The sequence below is a fragment of the Camelus dromedarius genome, chromosome 11 (genome assembly GCF_036321535.1).
Source record: "Camelus dromedarius isolate mCamDro1 chromosome 11, mCamDro1.pat, whole genome shotgun sequence".
NCBI classification, from domain to species: Eukaryota; Metazoa; Chordata; class Mammalia; order Artiodactyla; family Camelidae; genus Camelus; species Camelus dromedarius.
Window position 1 is genome coordinate 44,871,644 of NC_087446.1, and position 9,210 is coordinate 44,880,853.

The 9,210-nt window shown below is 39.3% G+C and overlaps 1 protein-coding gene across 2 annotated transcripts in view; it reads right to left on the reverse strand.

Annotated features, from left to right (window-relative positions):
• The window catches only part of XPOT (exportin for tRNA), a 134,090-nt gene extending 124,935 nt beyond the window's left edge, over positions 1 to 9,155 (reverse strand). For both annotated transcript variants that reach the window (XM_064491744.1, XM_064491743.1), the window contains exon 1: positions 9,058 to 9,155. The gene's annotated coding sequence lies outside the window, so the exon portion shown is untranslated. The remainder of the gene's footprint in view (positions 1 to 9,057) is intronic.
• Between the last annotated feature and the right edge of the window lie 55 nt (positions 9,156 to 9,210).

The window sequence follows — 9,210 nt, forward strand, 5'->3', positions numbered from 1 at the left end:
ATCCATTCATCTGTTTATGGACACTTAGGTTAATTCCACCTCCTGGCTACTGTGAATAATGCTGTTATGAGCATGGATGTGTATATATCTCTTTGAGATCTTTTCAGTTCTTTTGGCTATATACCTAGAAGTGGGATTACTGGATCATATGGTAGTTCTATTTTTAATTTTTTTTTTTAATGCGGAAAAGACATTTATTACCGAGCTATAAATTAGAGGCAACGGGCAGGGTAGGGTGGGAGAAGCCAAATGGGAGGGCATCTGCTCTTTCTCTCTGTCCTCCTGGGCCTGGATCCTGAGTTACTCATCAAGGCGCTCCTTCACTCGGACTACCTTTGACTGCAGGTAGAAGGAGCCACCCACGGATTTATTGTTCACCTTGAACAGGTGTTTGTAGTTCTTCTGGATCTCCTTGGGGCTCAGCTTGGAGACGCTGAGAATCTGCTGTGCCTCCCAGAGGCTGAGGCCAGAGAGGTTGGAGGCAGCTGCAGACTGGTGTCCGGCGCGGCCTCGGGGGTCAGCTGCTGCCTGGCTGGCTGCAAACTCCTGTCGCAGGGCTCGGGCGAGGTACTTGGCCATGGTGACCGCTCTGCCTCGGGGGACCGGACTCCGGCTTCCGGGGCCTGTGGCTCTAGCTCAAGGTATTTTTAATTTTTTGAGGAACCACTACCCTGTTTTCCATGGGGGCCACACCATTTTATGTTCCTACCAACAGGGCATAAGGATTCCAATTTCTCCACATCCTCGCCAACTCTTATTATTTTGTTTTGTTTTGTTTTGTTTTTTGTAGTAGCCATTCTAACGAATGTGAATGATAACTCATTATGGTCAGATTTGCACCTCACTAATCATTAGTGATACAGAGCATCTTTTCATATGTTTTGTTGGCCATTTGTATATCTTATTTGCCCACTTTTAAATTGGATTATATTTGTTGTTGTTGTTGAGTTGTAGAAGTTCCTGATATATTCTGAATGTTATCTCCTCATCAGATACATGATTTCCTTAGGCTGCTTTTTCACTCTGTTGCTTATGGCAGTCTAGTTTAGTCCAGTCTGGAGCAATGTGGTGACAGTCTGGCCAGATCTGGAGCCATCTTCCATCCTAAAGATACCAGTAGGAATGAGCCAGAGCATCTCTATCTTGGACACTTCAGGTCTTAGATACTCTGATTCCCTACAATATGGAAATGTATCCCCATGCTTTACTTTGCACCAGAACCAACCACCCTGAGGTCTCTGAGGCTGCCAAATTAGAAACGGCCTCAAGCCTCGGTAAGTGGGAGTCATAGACGTCGACTCACCAGATTCAGGTTTTGCATTGTCAAGGGCCTGCCACTAGAAAGATGAAATCAAACATAATTCTCACATCTGTTTTCCAATTTAGCACTGCTCCCTTCTACTTCAAATGGTAGTTCAGTTCAGCTTCTCTGATTCTCCATATTTATCCTCAGGGGATAAAATATCCCAACCCTAGAGACATTAATGATTTCCAGTCAAATATACAGCGAGTTAATGCATGACTTAGTCTAAAATACAACCCAGTTCATGTACTACTTGCTCCAAAAAAAGGAAACCTTGCTATTCTGTATTAGTGAGTGTGAACACTGTGGCATGATGCATTTGCCAACATATCCTACCTGAAGAAGTAAGATTCTGATTTACAAAAGGTCTATTTCTTTTTCTAACTAGTATTGCCTTTTAGAAGAATTCAGGAAGCCTTATGTGCATTATTTTTCTAGTCCCCACAAGAAAAGGAAAATGGGACAGTTAAGGACAGAGCTGCATATGGTCAAGAAGAAGAAACATTGGAAATGCAGGATCCTAATTCTCTTCTTCCCTGATTTTTATGGTTAGCTGTTGCTATTCAAGTGTTCACATACAATGATGTTTAACACTGCATTACTTCTAATCATGAATATCCAAGGATAATGACATTTATAAGTGATTTCAACTGTAAATAACAGAAAACTCAAACATAAGTAGGTTAAAAAATAGTTTTTCCCTCATCATAACAAGAAATCCAGAGATTGGTAGTTGCTAGCATTGGTTTAAATGTTCAACAATCTCAAGGCCAAAAGCCTTTCATTTTCTTGACCTTTTCCTCATGGATGAAAGATGGCTGCCACAGCTCCTTATCTTATTCCTCACAAAGCAGAGAGACTAGGTTAGAGATGATACCAGTTTCGGCTGTCCCATTTTATTTGGAAGGCAAAAGGTTTCCTGGAACTTCCCCCTCAACCTCAGAAATCTTCACCTTACTTCTAGAAGGCTGGAACTTACACCACTCCTAGGGATAAGCAAGGCTAGGAAAACAAAATACTTGGGTTTTCCCATCCCGGAGGCAGGCAAGCGAGAGAGAAGTTGGGAATGGATATTGGTCTGCTAAATTTGGGGGTCTGCCACAGCAAAAACCAGGAAACACAAAAATATTTGAGAACACAAGATTGACTGAGTTATGATGTGCCATTTGAATCTCAGGGAGCTGTTAACAAATTGTAGTATAGAAATATACTTAGTTGCATGCAAAATTATTCATAAAATGTTATCAACTAAAAAATCAACACATAAAACAAGACAAGAAAACATCAAATTTGTTGGGGTGAATTAAGTTTAGACAGATCTTTTAGAAGTTAAATAGATACATGCAGAAAGAAAAAACTGGAACTTATACGCTGAAAATGTTGACTGAGGTTGGGTTTTCCATGAAACAGACTCTGAGGCAGAGCTCTGCATGCAGGTGGCTTAGTGCAGAGTGCTCTCGGGAACAGTAGCTGTAAGGGAGGCAGGGTGGGCAGAGCAGGGCAGATGCCACAGACTTTAACTGGTCCCATGGGAAGCTGGATGTCCCAGATTGTCCCAGTTGAGGGACTGTCTCTTTGTACCTTCACAAGTGACCAGTCATGGGATTTGGGCTGTTCCCAGGGAGGAGATAGAACCTAGCATGAGGCAGTTTCCTTTACAGAAGGCAATTCTGGAGCAGAATTCAACTGTGAGTCACCAGCAGCCAACATTCCTGGCAGCTGTGTCTTGGGATCTGGGCAGCACACCACAGCATCCACCAGAAAGTCAACAGTGATTATCTTTGGGTTTGGGGATTAAGGTTGGTTTTCTCTCTTTTGAAAAATATTTTCCACAGCAAACATAGCATTGTTCTAAGGATAAAATGAGTTAAATCATGTGAAGCACTTGGCACAATTCCTGGAATTTATTAAGTACTCAATAAATTTAGCTATATTTTGTGTGTGTGTACACACACACACACACACACACACATGTAACATTTTAAAGAGAAAACATAAATGTGGATATTGTCAAAAAGGATGAAATAGGCTTCAAACAATAACAGAACTTTCTGTTCCTTTTGGCTTATTTTGTTTTAATCTGTGAAGCTCTTTCTTATGACATTGTTTCTTTCTAGCATGTCCAACAGAACTCTGTGTGATGATGGAAATTTAAGTATCTGTGCTTCCAATATGTTAGCCGCTAGCCATTGGTGGCTGCTGAGCATTTGAAATGTGGCTAGAGCAAATGAAGACCCTAATTTCAAATTTTATTTCGTTTCAATTTGTTTAAATGTAAAATAGCTGCATGTTGCTGGCAGCCACCATATTGGACAATTCGGCTCTATACCAATGCTGATTTAGAAAAGAGATCCAGAATATTCTTTCTCTCTTGAAGTTTGGATTATTTCCTCAACTCACTACCCTGTATAATCTACTCTTGATTTCAAAATCACATTATATTTACATGTGTAGGAAAAACAAAATGGGAACAGTTAATTAAGTGTTAAAAAAAAAGGGTTGTTGTTTTCCATCAGACTTTTTTTTCATACAACAGGGTAAGTAATTTAGATGAAAGTTAGGTGCTAAACAGCTACAAAATGTATTGCTAATTGTACGGTATTTTTTAGTAAACAATCTGAAGAGAAAATGAAAGGGGTTGTTCCATATCAAATATCTGGTTCCCCCTGGTAGGCTAAAAAAAAGACTTCTCACTGAAATCATATCTTTCAACCATATTGTCAATATAAAAGGGGAGGCAACTGCAGAAACAGTTTGAGAATGCCTGATAATAATGTGGAAGTCTCTTACCTCTCAGGTGGGAGGCATATGTAAAGGGGAAAACTCTCTAACAGCAGTCATGTTTGTGGAGAAAAGAAAGACAGATCTCGGTCTGCATCTCACTCTGCCAGGTACTGGCTGTACTTTGGACAAATTACTTAACTTCTCCATAATCAGATGGTGATAACTACAGCTACCTTAAAGATTTGCTGGAAGATTAGTGATATGTAAAGCACCTGGCACACAGTAAGTGCTAAATCAATGATAGTTTTATTATTATGTTAGTAAAATGTCAAGAAAATATATCAGCAAAAAGGGAGTAAGCCCAAATACAAAAAAACTGGGGTAGGAATTAACTGGCATAATCATTAAATTGCAAAATTATTTGGGGAATACGTTGCTTTATGTGTATTTCGACCAGACGTAAAATTTAGTCAACTGTTTATCAAATGAATGAAAAAAATGGATGCTTGAATAAATGAATGAATAAGTACCTTGCCTGTTTTTAATATCATTTTGCCCTCAAAATGGGTTGTTATCACTAAAATGGTTTCATCACTGACACTATCACTAAGGATATCTTGAAGAACCTATAAAGAGCAGTATCAAATCAATGGTCTTGAGCAGAACTGTTTTTCCAGACTTAATAGGAGAGATTAGGGCTGAAATGAAGAAACAACTTCTTGAGCAATATTCCATCCTCAGACATTTTTAAGAAAACAGATAATTCTCCAAGCTGGAAATGTCATCATCATCTGTGGTAGCCAGCTTCCAGGATAGCCTCCATTGAACCTTACTTCCTAGCATTCACGCCTGTCCCTAGTCTACCTAAATTCAATCAAGGATGGCCCTGAATATGGCAGAGGTGATGTGTGACTTCCAAGGCTACGTCATAAAAAGCACTGCAGCTTCTGCTCTGGTCTATCAGATTGATCACCTGCTCCAAGATAAGCCAGTAGTCATACAGTGGGGAGGATACTCAAGTCATCCCCTGGAGAGATCCATGTGTGGCCAACAGCCTCTGCCAGCCCACTGGACATGTGAGAGAGCCACCTTGAAAGAAGTTTCTCCAGCTCCAAAGAGTCTTCAGAAGACCACATCCCTAGCCAACATCTGACAGCCACCTTAGGAAACACTGAGACAGAAATGCTCAACTGAGCCACTCCTGAGTTCCTGACTTATAGAAATTGTGAGAGAGAATACATGATTTTTTATTGTTTTAATCCACTAAGTCTTGGGGTCATTTGATAAGCAGCAATAGATGGCCAACATATTATCAAGGAAAACATTTCTTGCTACTGTCCAAAGTGTCCTGCTTATAGGCTGAACCAGATGATCATTTAAAGTAACCTCTATCTTTACAACAGCAATGTTTAAACAGCTTGTCATGTCATTAACTCAGTATCTTTTCCTATAAAATTCTTATGAGACAAGGATAATCAGCCAATCAAATATATAACAAATATCAATTAAGTTTGTGGGAATTAGAGAAACATGAGGTAAATCAGAGTCAGAACATGCCTATAGGAGGAGCTCTCACAGCCATACACCATCAGTTAGCCTAGACTGGAAGAGACATACCCCCACATCCTTCCCACAGGAAGGTATTGCCTACTTCATTATCCAGCAGGATGAAGAAAACCATTTTTCTGGCCAACCATAGCCTAGCCAGTCAGAGGCTGTAGCTCCCCAACCAATGAGAAGCCTCCAAACTTTGGACTCCCAGTGTCCTCCAGTGAACTCTTTAGTTACGACAGCCCCTACCAAGGCCCCCTTTTCCCTATAAAAGCAAGCTCCCTTCCAAGTTCTGTGGATTTGCCTGTGGTCAACCATAGTTTCTATAACCTGAATCTCAATTCCTCTGGCTATTCCTGAATAAACTCCCTTTTGCTGGTAAAATAACTGACTATTATTAAAGTTAATAATTTTTCAAGTTATTATTCTAGGTGCTCCACTGATTAAAAGGTATGATGATGCTAATGATAAAAATAACAATAATAGTAACATTTATAAGTAGTACTAATATTTATTAAGCATCTACTTTGTCTCAGTGTTTTAGACACTGTGCATCTACTTTCACTTAATGTTAATATATATTGCCAAGAATCTACAATGGAGAACAGTCTCTTCAATAAGTGGTGCTGGGAAAACTGGACAGCTACATGTAAAAGAGTGAAATTAGAACATTCTCTAACACCATATATAAAAATAAACTAAAAACGGATTAAAGACCTAAATGTAAGACCGGATACTATAAAACTCCTAGAGGAAAACACAGACAGAACACTCTGAATAAATTGCAGCAATATTTTTTTCCAACCAGCTCCAAGAGTAATGGAAATAAAAGCAAAAATAAACAAATGAGACCTAATTAAACTTAAAAGCTTTTGCACAGCTAAGGATACCATCAACAAAACGAAAAGACAACCTACAGAGTAGAAGAAAATATTTGCAAATGATGCAACCAATGAGGGACTAACTTCCAAAATATACAAATAGCTCATAGCTGAGTATCAAAACAAAAGCAAAAACAAAGAAAAAACAAGCAACCCAATCAAAAAATGGTCTGAAGACCTAAATTGACATTTCTTCAAAGGAGATATCCAGATGGCCAAAAAGCACATGAAAAGATGCTCCGTTTTGCTAATTATGAGAGAAATGCAAATCAAAACTACGAGGTATCACCTCTCACCAGTCAGAATGGCCATCATTCAAAAGTCTATAAACAATAAATGCTGGAGCGGGTGTGGACAAAAGGGAACCCTCCTACACTGCTGGTGGGAATATAAATTGGTGCAGCCGCTATGGAGGACAGAGGTTCCTTTAAAAACTAAAAATAGATTAACCATATGATTCAGCAATCCCACTCCTGAGCATATATCTGGAGAAAACTATAATTTGAAAAGACACATGCACCCCAATGTTCACAGCAGCACTACTTGCAATAGCCAAGGCATGGAAACAATCTAGAAGTCTATTGACAGATGACTGGATAAAGATGTGGTATATATACACAATGGAATACTACTCAGCCATAAAAAAGAGTAAAATAATGCCATTTGCAGCATAGATGGACCTAGAGATTATCACATGAACTGAAGTAAGTCCGACAGAGAAAGATAAATTATCGTATGATGTCATTTAAATACAAATTTTATTTAGAAACCAGAAATAGACTCAGGGACATAGAAAACAAACTGTGGTTACTAGGGGGAAAGGGAAGGGAGGGATAGATTAGGAGTTTGGGATTAACAGATATACATTACTATATATAAAATAGATAAACAGCAAGGACTTACTGTATAGAACAAGGAACTATATTCAATTTCTTGTAATGAGCTGTAATGGAAAAGAAACTGAAAATATATATGTATGTATATGTATAACTAAATCGCTTTGCTGTACACCTGAAACTAACATTGTAAATTGACTACACCTCAATAAAAAATAAGAATAAAGAAAAAAAATATATATATATGTTGCTAAATGTTTTCCAGGAAGGTCATATCAAGTTACACTCCCATCTGCAGTGTATAAAAAGAGAGTCACTGCATATTTACCAGCACTTAAACAAAGGTTTTTAAAAAATCTGATAGGTGAAAAAGACAATAGTTTAATCTGCACTTCTATGATTACTAGACCCTGATAAGTTAAGCACATCAAATCTTTGTCTCACATACATTACAAATATTTCTCACCCAGGTTGGCACTGTGTTTTCTTGAAATTTTGAGTCAAGTCAGTCTCTTCCTTTGTAATTTCCTACAATTCTTTTGTAATTAGATTCTTCTCTACTTCTAGATCAATTGAATTTTCACTTGTATTTCTTTCTAGTTTATGGTTTTGTTTTTTACATAGAATTATTTTTTGTTGCAGAATACAGAGTAAAAGTCTTTTTTCCTCCATAATCATGTCTCCTTCACTAATAATTGAATAAAATTGAATAAGTTTTCCTTTCCCCACTGATTTATGATGCCACCTTTACTATCTAAGGAATTCTTATATTACTTGAGTATGTTCTTTCACTGTCGGTTTTGGTGCTAGTACTACATCTTTTCTGATTACTGACTTCTACACATTCATCAAGAATCATCACATTCTCCTCCAGGAAGCCTCCCTGATTCTTCCAAAAAGATATAATTTCTGCCTCCTTTTTCACCTTTATAACATACAAAATTCTGCCTTGTATCACAGTCAACAGAGTTGATTTTACCCAATTACATTAATGAGAACAAGGAACAGGTATATTATCCAACAAACATCACTGGGCCATCCATGATGAAAGGATTATAAAGGTGAATGAACTCTAGACTCTGCTTTGGGGAGTTCACCACTTAGTAAGGGAAAGAGACACGTAAATACATGTGATTAAATACAGTACGATTAAATAGCATAAAAATAAGCATATACAAGGAAAGAGAAAGGTAAAAATTACCTAAGCGAGCAGCGGGCAGTGTTTCAAGCAGTGGACATACCTATGAGCTGGATTTATGGAGTTTCTTAAATGTCAGAGGAATTTGTAATTCATTTGAATGACAAAGTGCATCAATTCAGATTCTTCAACAGAAGCTACATTAATTTAGCCTGCATTCTGAGAACTTTTTAAGAAAGCCTAATATAGTGTGGGTTAGGACGGCCAAGCCTAGGAGCAGCTCTGCTCGGAAACCGTTTTCATGAGCACGAACCCGGTTAAGACTAGAATGGGACAGGGGGCAAACTACCCACCAAGTGTGTTTGGGAGAAAATCAGACACAGGAGTGAGATAACACCTTTTCTGATCTATAAACCACTTTTACTGGAGTTGGTTTAAAAGGCATGAGGGCTGCAGACACCTTGTCGTGGGAAACAGCACAGTTTCAGGCTCGAGTCTCACCTCGCCCCGCCCCTCAGGGCCCCGCCGAGCCCTGGCCAGACGTTAGGACACGGACCACTGACGTCATGCAAAAGTGACGTCATCAGCACTGACGCAGTCTCACAGGGAGGGGCCTCAGCTCACCTCAGAACGCAGTCAGCTCCACGGAGCAACGAGGTGACTGCCTCGCGCTCTGCGCTGAGGGTCCGAATAGTCAGAGCTGCTGGAACAGAAGCGCCGAAGTCGCTCAGGAGCTGGAAAGCGGCCACGCCTCTCCGGCCTTGGCCCTTCCCCGCG